This window comes from Coffea eugenioides, chromosome 6, assembly GCF_003713205.1.
Source record: "Coffea eugenioides isolate CCC68of chromosome 6, Ceug_1.0, whole genome shotgun sequence".
NCBI lineage: Eukaryota > Viridiplantae > Streptophyta > Magnoliopsida > Gentianales > Rubiaceae > Coffea > Coffea eugenioides.
Genome location: NC_040040.1, coordinates 22,300,900 through 22,317,545, shown reverse-complemented (window position 1 = coordinate 22,317,545; position 16,646 = coordinate 22,300,900). Strand labels below are relative to the sequence as shown.

The 16,646-nt window shown below is 33.9% G+C and overlaps 1 non-coding gene across 1 annotated transcript; it reads left to right on the top strand.

Moving 5' to 3' along the window:
* The first annotated feature begins 8,428 nt into the window (after nucleotides 1-8,428).
* Nucleotides 8,429-8,535, top strand: LOC113776640. Its single transcript, XR_003469127.1, has one exon. It is a non-coding gene; the product is annotated as a small nucleolar RNA R71 (small nucleolar RNA).
* Nucleotides 8,536-16,646: the final 8,111 nt, after the last annotated feature.

Below are 16,646 nucleotides of genomic sequence, written 5' to 3'. Positions count from 1 at the left end.
AAATGTTTATGCAGGCAAATTTGGCTCAGCAGAATGAAATTAATTTTTTTAGAAAAACATTTAAAATAGTTTCAGCTCCGGCCACTTTTGTCAAAAAAAAAAAAAAGTTTCAATCACTTGCCATAGATTAGAACATACTTCAGGACCATAAGTATCTTAGTACTTATAAATTATCTACCATACAGCTTTCACATCGACAATGTTCCGTTCTTATCAATTGAACCAATACGTTTTGATAGAAATTAAATGGAAAAGCAAAAATAAACGGCAAAATGGGTGAGATCCGCTGAAGAAGTATAAAGAAACATGGACCAAAAGCCACTTTAATTGATAATGAAAATTTTCCTATTTTAAAATTTCGTCTTGTAGATTTCAGCATTAGAATTTTTACCTTTTCAGGTAAGAAACTGGTAATTAACAATTATTAGGCTCAAAAATATTAAGAATTATTAGAACTTTGACTTAGTCGATATGTCTTACCATACTTGTCACGGTTGACCATTCTGGAAACTGTCAATGTTTGGACTTTCTTGAATTTCTTGGCCGAAATTGTAGAATTATTTCAAGCATTGAAAGCTGAAAAAGATTAGACTAATATTTTATTAGAATATACTCCATGTCTTAGATCTGAAAAAAAAAAAAAAAAAGCCGCCAATGTCAATTATTGAGTGAGGTATGTCGTCGGTGTAGATTTTACTATTATAATACAATTTGAATTTTTCACATTAATTACATCAATTTGCAAACAATTCGGAAAGACAACAACACAATCCTACACTTGTTTCTAATAAACTGATTTAAGCAGCATTCATTTCAAAAAAAAAAAAAAAAAAACAAACAAGAAAGATTAAAGCAAGAAGCAATCAGATGCCAAGTAAAGGAGGACAATTAGGCAAGGACTAACTCTACACCATACAAGTTGGCCGAAGAAAATAAATTGCATCGGGTTTGGCAGTTAGACACAGCACACAGACATAAATGCTGTAATAGATCGGCTTACAATGGCTTTAGCTTCAAACATTTGATGCATTAAAGAAAATGAATTTCAGTTAAAATAGTTTGTTGACCTCCATTAAAAAAAACATAAAATTAATTTTATGGATATTTTCACCACTGAATCATTTATCTACTTCCAACCAACTTTTGGCATCCACAGGACAATGGCAGTTTGAACGGAGAAGTTGTCTGCAAAGAATAGACAAGCTGCAAAACCCAACTACTACAAGTTAATGAGTTTTGCAAATAAACAGCTGTATTAGTAAAGCAATATTAACTAAATAACAAGCAACTTCTAGGAATACTTGTAGATCATGTTTAGGGGTGCAGGCGAATCAAGTAACTCATGAGTAATTTACGAGCGACTTGACTTGGTCAAACACTCAGCTCGAAATCGAGTTCGAGTTCAAACTACTCGTTTCATACAACGAGTTGAGTCCAAGTATCAATATTTATTACTAGAGTGCTTGAGGAGGTTAATTGAGTATTTGTATTATTTATATATTATATATTTTAATTATGGAATAACTATTATGTGTTCGCATTTTAATAAATTTACATAAAGCAGTGTTCAGTAAAAACTTGAGCTCGAACTCAAGTAGTTTAAGTTCAACAATGCTTGTAGTTTACTCGAGTTCAAACGAGTTGAGCTCGAGCTTAATTTCTATTACGTCGAGTCAAGTTCAAATCCAATGTCATGTATTTATTCGAATTCGAATTCGAGTAGCACTAATAGTGATCAAACTCAAGGTCAAGCATGGTACTAAGCGAGTTCAACTCAGTTTAATAGCATCCCTAGTCATGTTAGAATCGGTTACTTATTGTGTTTGGTAACACAGTGACATCCCATGAAAATCAAGTAGTATTAATATGTTCCCACAGTCTGTTTGATTACATTTGATCAATCGAGCAGTTGATAATTCACCATAAAAGAAATAATAGTGCTTTTTGTTGTTGCAACAAAAGTAATCGAGCAGTTGATAATTCACCATATTATTAAAATTTTTAATAATATGATGTATACCACATAAGAAGGTGATTGAAATAATTAAAAATTATATTTATAATTCAATTAAAAGAATTATTTTTGACACAATAGATATCCAAACACACCGGAGACAAATATAACACAAAAATCTCGCTGAGAGGTAGTTGTACAAGGTAGCAAGGGTTTCAGAAACACATTGGATGAACTTGTGCTCCCCGTGAGTGGTAAGATATAGGATAAGTAGGGGAAAGTTCCTCATAAATTATGGAAAGATTACCTAATTTGGAAGTTGGAGGGATAAGCATAGGCAAAATTCCTTGAATACAGATGTAACGTATATGTTAACATAATAAATCAAACTCGATAAATATGTAGTTTAGAAGTTTATTGTGATTAAGTTGTTGGCAATTTCTAACTATTTATTGTGGACTTCATTAAAATGTGTTTAAAGTTTTAATATTGTAAATGTAAATTTGATGTGAAACTCTATGTTAAATTTTGTTTGAGTACAACATTTTTACGACTAGTCCAGTAGTCCTATATCAGGGAAGGAGGGGAGTTTGGGAGGGGAATGGACCCAACTAAGTTATTGAAAACTCGAAAGGAACTAAACTATTTTTGAAAACATTTCAGGAAATTCTAAATGGAAATGTTAAATCCACCAAATATTGTTGGAAAAAGAAAAAATCACATAAGAAAAAATCACTCAATAACAGCGGGTGCACATTTTGGAGATGATATTATTTTTGACTTTCTGAGTACTTTGGCTAGAAATTTGTCACCCTTTCATCAGACATCCAAGATCCTCATAGTCAATAATGTTGAGGCTAGTCCTATTGCCCTACATTCTTGTCTGTAATGCAGCCAAACTTCAATTGCTATATATTCAGATGATGATGGCGAGCCACCACATCTGATGGCGAGCCACCACCACTCCAACTTGATTTCGGACTAAGGAGATCCTTTCGGTACCAGCCTCAATGGAACATGCCACGGAGAAGAAAGCGTTGGAGATGCGACTGCTCAACCACCCTAAGAGATAAGCGCAAGAGGCCTGTACACTGAGGGGGTAACCCTAAGAATACAATTAATCTATTTTGTATAAATTTCATTTGTTGCATTCAAAAAATTTATATTCAATTTTCGTGAATGAATTTTGGTTTATATTTCTATAGTAATTTGGTAGTTGCATTAGGTGCTTATGAGTAGATATATTAGAAAAATGTTTGATAGGATGTGAAATTTTCATCCAATTTATGTTTATTTTTCCTTTTATTTTAGCCAAATATTGTATTAATTGATGGATTCTACTTATATTTGGTTAATGGTGCTAATGGTAGGAAAATAATCAAAATATGATTAAAAGGAGTAATTTCCAGCTAATTTGGTGGTGGCACATTCAAGTCCAGATTCTCGGGATTTAGTACACGTGAGAAGCTTCCAAAAATGCATCAAGTAGTTGGCTAGAAATTAGGAAGCTAGCGGGCCACTCCCAAAAAAAAAAGAAAGCTGAGGAAGTTGACTTGTAATAGGGCTTTATTCTAAGAAGTTGATTGGTATTAGAATACCAACCAATTAGGAGTCAAAGTAGAAAAGAAATCGTCAGACAATTTGTTTCCATCTTTTGTGTGGCTAGAGATGTGAGTGCATTGGACTTGGTCTTTACTTTCTCCTTTGGCCGTCTGGGTCTGGGAAAGGACACAGGAGGACAATTGCTTTCGTTTTTATTTTTTTTGTCTTTTACTTTTCCTTTTTGGCGACTTTTGGGGAGACAACAATTGTAAGCTTCGAATAGCTTTTTCGCATGGCTTGTTCTCTATTAATGGAGAACTAACTTCGTATTTCTAGTCAAGGGGACAACTAACGATTTGGTTCGGCAATTATTGTGTGATCTAAATTATTTTAACTGTTTCCTTCATTTACTGGTATATATATATTTTCTGCTTTTAATTATTATAACTTTTGTGTATGATTGAACAGTGCGTAATATTTAATTATTCACGTAGTTTATTTTGCTAATTGGGGGTAGTTGAATCTGTAATTATTCCATTACCTTTGTCTCGATAGCAACTGGCGTAATTGGATTTATGTCAGGAAAACATACGATCTAATTTAAACAAACCCTCGTAGCATATTTGTTAGTTAGGATTGGATTTTTCTAATTTTTAATGCAATCTAGAAATTAAATCCTAGGCAGGTGACAAGTTTTTCCATAGACTAAACGATACGGCGACATCCCTAAGGGTGTCTTAAATGCCGTTCGGTAAACCCCATAGTGCATCATCTAGTTTAGTAGCCCAATCCTTGCGTGATTTATTCACAGTTTTCTCCAAAATGAGCTTTATCTCACGATTCGCTAAATCCGCTTGTCTGTTGGCTTGAGGATGGTACGGAAGTAATGTCTTGTGCCTACAGTCATATTTAAACAATAAGAAATCAAGTTGTTTGTTACAGAAATGCTTTCCTTCATCACTTACTATGGCCTTCGGTATACCAAATCTACAAAAAATGTTCTTTTTAAGAAACCGAAGTACAACCTTAGAGTCATTAGTAGGTGAAGCAATTGCCTCTACCCATTTAGAAACATAATCCACTGCTACTAAGATGTACTTATTATTAAAAGAACTAGGGAATAGTCCCATAAAATCAATACCCCACACATCAAATAATTCAACTTCTAGAAAAGTAGTTAGGGGCATTTCATTTTTTTGAGATATATTTTTAATTCTTTGGCATGCATCACAACTTTTAACATATTTCCTAACATCTCGGTACATAGTTGGCCAATAAAACCCTGATTGTCATACCTTTGCCACAGTCTTTGATGTGCTAAAATGACCACTTGTTTCAAGGTTATGACAATGATATAAAATATTATGTACCTCATTTTCGGGAATACATCTACGCACCATACCATCGGCACAATGTCTATATAGCAATGGTTCCTCCCAAAAGTAACTTTTGACATCATGCAAAAATTTATTCTTTGATGATAATTAAATTCCTTTAAAATTTCTCCACTTACTAAATAATTAGCAATATCTGCATACCATGGAGAATTAATAGTTGCTAGGACAAACTCATTCGAAAAATTTTCTTTGATAGGAACTTGATCCTTGATTGGAATATATTCCAAGCGTGATAGATGATCCGCCACGAGATTCTCCGTTGTCTTTTTGTCCTTTATCTTCACATCAAATTCATGCAATAAAAGAATCCACCGAATTAGTCTCGATTTTGCATCTTTCTTATGTAGCAAGTATTTAAGAGCCGAATGGTCTGTATATATGATAACTTTAGATCCTACTAAATAGGATCTAAATTTATTTAAAGCAAATATCACTGCCAATAGTTCCTTTTCCGTTGTTGCATAATTGAGTTGTGCCTCATTTAACAATTTGCTAGCATAATAAATGACGTGTAACCTTTCTTCTTTCTTTTGCCTCAAAACTGCTCCAACCGCATAGTTACTTGTATCGCACATCAATTCAAATGGTAGTGACCAATCGGGCGAAATTATAATTGGAGCAGAAATCAATTCCTTCTTCAACCTTTCAAAAGCAACCAAACAATTATCATTAAATTGAAAAGGGGTATTTTTACATAATAAATCACACAACGGCTTTACTATTTTAGAAAAATCCTTAATAAAGCGTCTACAAAAGCCGGCATGTCCTAAAAAACTCCTTTTCCCTTGACATTGGACGGAGGTGACAATTGCTCGATGACTTCAATTTTTGCTTTATCCACCTCAATTCTCTTAAAGGAAATCTTGTGTCCTAAAACAATTCCTTCTTTTACCATAAAATGACATTTCTCCCAATTTAGTACAAGATTTGTCTCCTCACATCTCTGCAAATCAAATTCAAATTATGAAAATAATGGTCAAAAGATGAACCATACACAGAAAAATCATCCATAAATATCTCCATAATTTTCTCAATATAATCAGAAAATATAGCCATTATGCAACGTTGAAAAGTCGCAGGAGCGTTGCACAAACCAAATGGCATCCTTCTAAAGGCAAAAGTGCCGTAGGGACATGTGAATGTCGTCTTCTCTTGATCCTCCGGAGCTATAGCCATTTGATTATATCCTGAAAAATCATCAAGAAAACAGTAAAATTCATATCCGGCTATTCTCTCCAATAATTGATCAAGAAATGGTAAAGAAAAATGATCTTTTCTTGTTACTGTATTTAGCTTACGATAATCCATACACACTCTCCACCCAACCACAAGTCTAGATAGAATCATTTCATCATTTTTACCCACAATTGTAGTTATTCCACCTTTCTTTGGTACAACATGAATTGGACTAATCCAAACGCTATCGGAGATAGGAAAGACTATACCTGCGTCAAGCCACTCAAGAATTTCATTTCTTACCACCTCTTTCATGTTTGGATTGAGTCTTCTATGTGTTTCCACCACTGGTTTGCAATTGTCCTCCAATAAAATGCGATGCATGCATACAGAAGGACTTTTACCTTTAATGTCTGAAATTGTCCATCCAATTGCTTTCTTGTGTCTCCTTAGAACTCTTAACAACTTTGCACACTACTCATCATCAAGGTCAGCACTAACAATTACATGTAAAATGCTATTTTCTCCAAAAAATTCATACCTTAAGTGAGTTGGAAGTGGTTTCAGTTCTAATTTTGGAGGTTCAACTTCCGAAGGCTGTGGATGTCCTTTACCTTGGCCAAGACTTTCATACAAATTATCCCTTTTATAAGGTGTTTGAAAATTCAAATACTTGGCCAATTCTTCAATCTCTTCACAATCGCCTCCTTGCATACCTAAAGTCATTAAACAATATTCAAGAGAATCGAAGTCAAAATTGACTTGGCTCATCTCCTAGGTTAGTTTATCAATTATACCAATAGAATAAGCATGATCGGTAAAAGAAAGGTATTTTTTCATTTCATTCAAATTAAATTCTACCTCTTCTTCACCTACTTGAAACTTAAGCTTGCCATTTTTTACATCAATAATAGTACCTGCAGTAGTTAGAAATGATCTACCTAGAATAATTGACATGGATATATCTTCTTCCATATCTAAAATCACAAAATCCATTGGAATGATAAATTTTTGAATTTTTATCAATACATTCTCTAACACTCCCAATGGATATCTAATAGACCTATCCGCTAGTTGTAAAGTAATATTCGTGCGTTTAAATTCATGCAAACCTAATTGTCTAGCCACCGTTAAAGGAATTAATGATACAGTAACACCAAAATCACACAATGCTTTAGAAAAATTAATGTTACCTATGGTGCAAGGTATAGAAAAACTCCTCGGATCCTTCAATTTCGGTGATAAGTTATTTTGTATGATGACACTACACTCCTCCGTTAATGCTATTGTTTCGCAGTCTTTTAACTTCCTCTTTTGAGTCATGATTTCCTTGAGAAATTTCGCATATGAAGGAATCTGCAAAATAGAATCGGCAAAAGGAATGTTAATATGTAATTGTTTGAAGGTATCGAACTTATTCTGCTTGAGTCTTTGTGGAAATGAAACCGCAGGAGGTATCGGAATGGTATCGGAAAATGATGGTTGATTTTCTCTTGGTTTCTCCTGACTATTTTCCTCCTCAATTGCCTCTTGATTCCTCTACTTTTCTTCTTGTTTTTCTGCTTCATTTTTCACAACTTCCACCACTGGAGGGTTCTCCACTTGTCTACCACTACGAAGAGTAATGGCTTTAACATGTTCCTTAGGATTAACCTCCATTTTATTAGATAATTCTCCTTGATTTCGATTATTCAAGGAACTAGCAATTTGACCAATTTGAACCTCTACATTTCTATACATTGTAGTAAGTTGGTCCAATCTTCCTTCCACTCGCTCAAATCTGTCCGAAGTCACTTTAGCTAGTTTTTCCACAGCAATCTCCCACCCAAGTTTATTTTCAACTTGTGGTTGCCTCGGTTGAAATCCTGGCGGATTGGTTGGCCTTGGTTGATTTCCTTGATCTTTTCATTCAAAATTTGGATGATTTCTCCACTCTGAATTATAAGTGTTCGAGTAGGGATTATTTTGAGTAGTACGATTGTAATTATTGACAAATTGTACCTGCTCAGAATCCACACATTCATTAATATCATGTTCACCTCCACATATAGAGCAACAAGCTACATGTGCATTAGATGATCTTGAACCAACTCTACCTTATCTATTTAGCATCTTCATCACATTATTCATTTGAGCACTTAGCATATTGAGAGTGTCCATTTCTATCATACCTGCGTGACGTCTTGTATTACCTCTCTCATTGGCCCATTGATAGTTATTTGCGGCCATTTCTTCTATCAAATTCTAAGCTTTTTGGGGCGATTTACCCATTAAAGCTCCACCTGCAGCTGCATCAATCATAGTTTTAGTAGAAAAAGATAAACTATTATAGAAGGTTTGTACGATTAGCGAATCGGACAGTCCATGATGTGGACATTTTTGTAGCAAATCTCTAAATTTTTCACATGCCTCATATAATGATTCACCCTCTAATTGGCTAAAACGAGTGATATCCATTCTAAACTTAGCAGTCTTGCCTGATGGAAAATACTTATTCAAGAATACTCTTGATAAATCATCTCATGTAGTGGAAGTGTTAGGAGCATGAGAGTGTAGCCAAATTTTAGTCTTATCTCTCAATGAAAATGGGAACAATTTTAGCTTTATAGCATCATCACTAACTTCATTCATTTTAATTGTATCACATATTTTCAAGAATGTAGCTAAGTGTGAGTTAGGATCTTCTACTGCATTACCTCCAAATTGAGATTGTTGAACCATTTGTATAAGTGATTGTTTAATCTCAAAATTGTTAGCATTTACCATAGACCTTGCTATACTTGTTTGAGATCCTTGTATCCCTAGTAGAGCAAAATCTCGTAGAACTCACCTATTAACTTCGTTTTCGGCCATCTCTTCTTCAAATGATAGCTCGATTAAGATTTCCTCTATCGGTTGCCAAACCTCTTGTTCCTCTTGCTGTGGTGTATGCCTCCTTTGTCTACGTAGTGTCCTCTCAATTTTTGGATCAAAAGGTGCAACTTCCCGAGATGTCCACTACAACAAAAATAAGAAAAATTATGCAATTTCAATTGTCAAAAACTGATTAAAATGAAAAAATAACTATAAACAACTTAACTAATAAAATAAAGTTGTCTAAATTAATAGAGATTATTAGTTCCTAATATTGCCGCTCCTAGGCAGCGGTGCCAAAAACTTGACGAATTTTTGTTATAAGTGCAAGTTTAATTCCAATTTATACCCGTTGACTGCAAGTATACAGGCCAAACTAGTAGTTTAGGGAATTAATCGGGTTGATCCCACGAGGAGCAATGTCTACAAGTACTAGGTCCTTGTTTCCTCTATTATTTAGACTTATAATGAATTTGAGTAGAAAAATTATATTGCTATTGTCTACAAATCTGATTTACTAAATGCAAGATACAAATGGAAAAATTTCACTAAAGATTGAATTTAGAAATATAGATTCCACTTATGACACAAAAGATTCAAATAAATGAATTTAACACTTGTTACTACTCTTGTTTAACTAGGGATTCATTTCCAAAAATACCAAAATCTCATTCTCATGATAATACTGATCTAGAATAGTTTAGTTTTTCCTAATCTCTTGGTAAATAACTAACTCTGTTCTTGTTCATGCATGAAATACAGATTTCATCCACTTGAATGTATTTCTATTCTCATGAATTTACAACTCAAACTCTACTCATGTTATTCCATTGTTTTTACCATTTCTCAATGAGTAATACAACTATAAACCTGCTATTGGTGATCAAACAACAACAGGTAATCAAGCATGCACAAGTAAATAAGTTAATACAAGATACAACAAGTGTAAATCACATTCAATTCATATCACTTGACCATAAGTTTCATCTACTCCCTATATATAGAAATTTAGCTACTTATGGATAATATAACAATCAAAATCATAACTTCATTAATAAAAAACATCACAAGTTACAAGTACAAGAAGGATAAAGAAACACTTAGCCAAATTAATAGTGAAGCCCTCCAAATTCTGCTATGACTTGCACTAGATGATTATAAGATGAAGTCTCCAAGTGCTTTTTTTCAAGTTTTTCTAGCTAGAGAGAAAATGTCTACAAGAAAGAATGCTAGCTACATATGATTCCCTTGACTTCTCCCTCCTGTTCTGCATAAAAGCTAATGGAAAGTTCTCTTTTTCTCCCCTCATGATTCCAAAAATCTCAAATTTGTTAAGAAAGTCAAAAGAAATATTATTTTGACTTGACAATAAATCATATTGTCCTTCTTTTTGCTTCAGAAGCATGTGTCACCGAATTCTCTCACCAAAGAGAGCTGAAAAGTAGTGTGAAAAGTAAGCAAATCGGCTGTGCCACTTGCAGAGGAAAGAAGCAGATCCGAGCCATGAATCAATTGGATCCGAGCTCAGATCATAGCTGATCCGAGGCCTTTCTCACATGGATCCGAGCTCGGATCGACTGACCTCGGATCGACTGACCTCGGATCCACTACTCCAAAAGTACAGACGAGAGTTTGGATCTCCCTTGTGCACACGGATCCGAGCTTGGATCTATGTACTTCAATTTCCAAATTTTCAATTCCTTCATTTTTGCTTCTCGTTTCTTTTGTACTTTATCCTCCAGATGATCTCTATCTTGTACATGAATTTCATATATCAATATCTTTCAAAATATCATAGATTAAAGCATTAATCCACTCATTTAGCAAGTTTTGATTACTCAAACAACACTTAAACAATTAGCACCAAAAAGAGTTCAAATATAGCTTTAATCCTTTCAAAACATAACAAAAGTTCATGCCAAACTTTTACAAAATGTACGTTAAATATTCACTTATCAGATCCTACTTGCCACTGTCTACTAATTAGTAATTTTGCCAATTAATCGATTCTGGTATATCGGATTAAGCACAGTCTTCGGAATCAGGATCAATCAAGTAACCCATTGCACATCTAGAACCCCTGCTCCAGTACCTGGAATTGATTATTGACTATTTTTGGTGGTAGTTAAGTTTTTATTATTATTGCACAGGCTCAGCACTTGTCAATTTTTTGCGCCGTTGCCGAGGACTGATGCCTGATTAATTTGTTTCTTTTTGAGTTCATCTTGTTTTTATTTTTTAGTTTTCTTTTTTTAATGGCCACTAACATTCCGTATTTTAGTGATAGACTAGATTTTAGTCCTATGAAAGGAAATGAGACTTGTGCTTTTTCTGATGATCAATATTCAGATTCACTGAGTTTTCTTATAGAAAAAATGGCTACTGCGACCTGTGAAATTTGTTATGCCACGGATCATTCAACCGCTATGTGTTTTGAATATCAAGATTACCTGAATGCCTACATGAATAAGTTTAGAGGTTTTTCACCCCAATCTCAAACGTGGTATGACCCTTACTCAAACGGGTATGATTAAGGATGGTGGAACAATTCCAACTTTAATTATACTCCAGAGCCAATCAATTTTCAACATCAATATCAATAGCAACAGCCATCATCCATGTCAGGTATATCTCTTAAAGAAATAATTGAATTAATAATTACTAACACATATCAATTTCAACAGAAGACACAAAGGATGATTAAAGAGATGGAAGATGGAAGGCGTGACGATGGAAAGGATGAATTGATTTCTCCAATTTATGAGGAATTGCCCTCACAGACCATCAACGACCTTAAAGACCATGAGAGTACAATTATCGTGACAAATGACATAGAACTGCAAGAGCCTCAAGAAGAAGAATCAAATGATGCAGTTGAAAAGGGAATTGAAGTACAAGAAATGAAACACCAATATCAAATTGTTCAAATGAATGAATCCAGTGAACAATCTCCAAATACGGTGACATATCCTCTATTCATTAATCAATATTCTCCTGACTCTTATTCTTTAATTCCTGTTAGTGAGATTGACTTTATTATACCAGAAGATTTTGAATTTCATGATAGGAATAAGTTAAGAGTCACGATGGTCAAATATTTCGAACCAAGAAGTGCTCATGATGGAGGAGTGAGTGAAGAATTAAGGTCATTACTTATTTGTTTGGCACCATCTATAAATCCATAGAAGACCGTACCTCGTGTGTTTAATGATTACTCTATTTACGAGAGTTATCAGGACTATACAGAGGATGAAGCATTGAAACGAACCACAAGATTTTATTCTCCATGAATAAACAGGGCAATGTCTAGCAAAAAACGTTAAAAAGAGGCGCTGCTTGGGAAGCAACCCAAGGCTCTTTGTTTTAGTTTTCTTATGTTTCTGAAGTTTTTGTTAAGTGTTAGTTACATTTAGTGAGTTGTTATTTTTGTGGCAAGAAACTGGCAGTTAGACGTGCCCACGCCAAGTGGTCACGCCTAAAGAATGAAGTTTTAATTTGGCAGTCAGAAGACTCTCTGGTAGTTAGGCGTGCCTACGCTAGATGGTCACGCTTAAAGATCCTAATTTCTATGGGTTGGTCAGAAGAATCAAGGATAGTTAAGCGTGCATACGCCAGGTGGTTATCTTTAAGGATCTTAATTTCCGTAGGTTGGTCAGAAGACTCTAAGACAGTTAGGCGTGCCCACGTCTAACGTAGTGGTAAAAAAAATAATAAATTTCTCCTTTCTTTTCTCTTCATTTTCCTTTCTTTTTCTTTCTTTCTTTCTCTCTTCTTTTTCTTTTTTCTTTCTTTCTTTCTTCCATCCGAACTCCACCACCGCCAGCCATCAACATACGTCCAGTTTCACGATCAATTGCCCCTCACCCGTAGCTGTCCACGGCCCCCTCAATTATCAAGGAAGTTTCGTTATTTCCATTACTTTTCTTTTATTCTTTATTTTAAATTGGGAACCGTGTAAGATTTAGGTATGGGGGGATAGCATATGATAGTATATTGATATTTTATTGAAAAAGTGCAAGTGTAGGTATTTTTGTTGAAATTTTTTGTTTGACTTTGTCGAATTTTATCCAATTTTTGCTTATCTTTGTATATATTTGTGATTATTCCTGATAAACGATGGATAGATGTCTCAAATTTTTCTATTGCTAAGATTTTACACTTTAAGGTGTTAAGTATGACATGGTTAAATCTAAGAGTATCATTTTGATGAATATTTGAGATTTTGTGACCTTTGCACTTTTTGGTTAACTTTTCTAAGTATTGTAAATATTTGTCTAGCATTATTTTTATGCAAATTTGTTCAACTATTAATCTTAGTTCTTCATATTTAAGAAATAAAACGGGTTTGTGTGATTTTTAATTTTAATTTGATGCTTATTTATGAATAGTATTCGGCTATACTCCATTAGTATCGTTGCCTAGTAACCGAATATCTTCACCATAAGTGTCGATTTTAGGGTCAAAAAGCGACGATAGCTATGAATATGTGATTTTTAAGTGATGATGGTTGAGTAACCAGGCTATTTCATTTGGCTAATGTTGGAGTTCGCATCAAAACGCTTAAATGGCTAAAGACTAAGCATTCCCCCTGAAAAAAAAAAATCAAGTGTGGGGATGTTTTAGAAAAAAAAATGTATTAATAGTGAAAAATGTGAAAGTGTTTGAATGAATTGTTAATCCGCTGATCCATGAATTTTAATGTTGAGATTTTGCTTAATAGTCGAACTATTTGCTTATGGATACTGGTTGAATATTTTATATTTTTAGATTAGTTAGTCATAAATTGAAAGAGTCATTGATCTTGAAAGCTAACTGGAGAGATATTTCTTAAAAATTATCACTAATATTTGACATATGTTTTAATTATATCTTGGCAATAGAAGATTTGAATAATAGCCATTGTTTGAATTTGATTACTTGATTTGTTGTTCTCATACTTGAGGACAAGCATGGTTTAGGTGTGGGAGAAATTGATAGGATGTGAAATTGTCATCTAATTTATGTTTATTTTTCCTTTTATTTTAGTCAAATATTGTATTAATTGATGGATTCTACTTATATTTGGTCAATGGTGCTAATTGTAGGAAAACAATCAAAATATGATTAAAAGGGGCAATTTTCAGTTAATTTGGTGGTGGCACATTCAAGTCCAGATTTTCGAAATTTAGTGCACGTGAGAAGCCTCCAAAAATATATCAAGTAGTTGGCTACAAATCAGGAAGCTAGCAGGCCACTCCCAAGAATAAAAAAAAGCTGAGAAAGTTGACTTGTAATAGGGTTTTATTCTAAGAAATTGATTGGTATTAGAATACCAACCAATTAGGAGTCAAAGTAAGAAAGAAATCGTCAGACAATTTGTTTCCATCTTTTGTGTGGCTAGAGACGTGAGGGCATTGGACTTGGTCTTTATTTTCTTCTTTGGCCGACTGGGAAAGGACATAGGAGAACAATTGCTTTCATTTTTATTTTTTTCATCTTTTACTTTTCCTTTTTGGCGACTTTTGGGGAGACAACAATTGTAAGTTTCGAATAGCTTTTCTGCATGGCTTGTTCTCCATTAATGGAGAACTAACTTCGTATTTCTAATCAAGGGGACAACTGACGATTTAGTTTGACAATTACTGTGAGATCTAAATTATTTTAACTGTTTCCTTCATTTATTGGTATTTATATGTTTTCTGCTTTTAATTGTTATAGCTATTGTGTATGATTGAATAGTACGTAATATTTAATTATTCACGTAATCTATTTTGCTAATTGGGGGTAGTTGAATCCGTAATTGTTCCATTACCTCCGTCCTGGTAGCAACTGGCGTAATTGGGTTTATGTCAGGAAAACATATGATCTAATTTAAACAAACCCTCGTAGCGTTTTTGTTAGTTAGGATTGGACTTTTCTAATTCTTAATGCAATCTAGAAATTAAATCCTATGGTCGTACCTAAGGCTGTTTTCGGGTTAGAGAAATAGTTAACGGTCGTACCTTAACTATCGAAAAATTAAGAAAATGTTGGTTGTTTATCGCGTGTATGACAACTATAACTAATCTATTAATAAATGTTGGAATCATATCTGAATCGATGATCAGTTGCATGAACCATTTCTGAAATGTATCCTTGGCTAGAGTTTCTCCAATTATTTCTCTCAATTAATTATTTTTTGTATTTAATTTTTTTAGTTGGCAATTCACTAGCATTAAATTCTAAAACTCCCCGTTTGTCTTGACTCGAAAGGAACGAACTTTTCCTCAGTTCCTGAGAAGACGATCCTGCTTGCCACTGTTTACTAATTAGTAATTTTGTCAGTTAATTCATTCTGGTATATCGGATTAAGCACAGTCTTCGGAACCAGGGTGAATCAAGTAAGCCATTGCACATTTAGAGTCCCTGCTCCAGTACCTGGAATTGATTATTGACTGCTTTTGGTGGTAGTTAGGTTTTTATTATTATTGCACAGGTTTGACAGGTGCCGAGCCTATGCAATAATAATAAAAAACAAACTACCACTAAAAGCAGTGAATAATCAATTCCAGCTACTGGAGCAGGGACTCTAGATCGTATGTTTTCCTGATATAAATCCAATTATACCTGTTGCTACCGGAACGGAAGTAATCAAACAATTACGAATTCAACCACCCCCAATTAACAAATAGCCTACGTGAATAATTAAATATTACGCACCTATTCAATCATACACGATAGCTATAACAACAATTAAAAGCAGAAAACATACAAATACCAATAAATGAAGGAAATAGTTAAAATAATTTAGATCTCACAGTTATTGTTGAACAAAATTTTCAGTTGTTCCCTTGACTAGAAAATGGAGATTTAGCTACACATTCTCAAGGGAAATCCGCAGGACTCCCTTGATAACCCTCAGTTCCTTCTCCAAAAACTAACGAAAAAAGACAAAGAAAAAAGACAAGTCACACCCGTCCCTCTCAATTCCTATTTTGTAGCTTCTTAAGGAAAACCAACTCCTCCCGAAATTGCAGCTGGTTAACTCCTAATCAAACGGGAATTTGGCTTTTTCTCTCTTTTTGTTTCCTATTTAGCTTCTACTACTAATAATAAGATATGTTCCCCAAAATATAAAAAGGAAACTACTAAAAATAATATTCCAAGTTTCCTAATCCAATACTAAGACTAATAATGAAAATTAAAATCTTCAAAATCTTCCTCCAATACTGCCTTGAATTTGATTCGGACTTGGAAACCGGTTCCGAATGTGCCACCATCAAATTAATTGAAAAATTGCCCATTTTTGTCACGTTTTGCTCTTTTTCCTACAATTAGCACCATTAACCAAATATAAGTAGAATCCGACAATTAAAACAATATTTGGCTAAAATCAAGGAAAGAATAATTATAAATTTAGCAACAAATTATAACCTATCAATGTTATTAAGTGATCTTTTCTTTTTCCAGCAATATTTGCAAGATTTAACCGAAGAAAGGTAATGATTTTTTTTTTTTATGCTGAAGGTAATTACACCGTTAGGCAAGTTTTTTTTTTAAAATCAAGGCGTCCCCATCTCCCTTGCGTTTCAAAAATGCAATGGGGCCTTTGTTGCCAATCAGTCCCTGCCATTTTTCTTTAAAAAAAAATATTTTTCCACCCCCAGCTTGAAATAATTGGAGTTGGTCCTTTGACTAGCACCATTTTGATTTCTTTTCCTTTTTTGAAAAATAAATGAAGAAATTTGCCCATTGTTATAGCATAT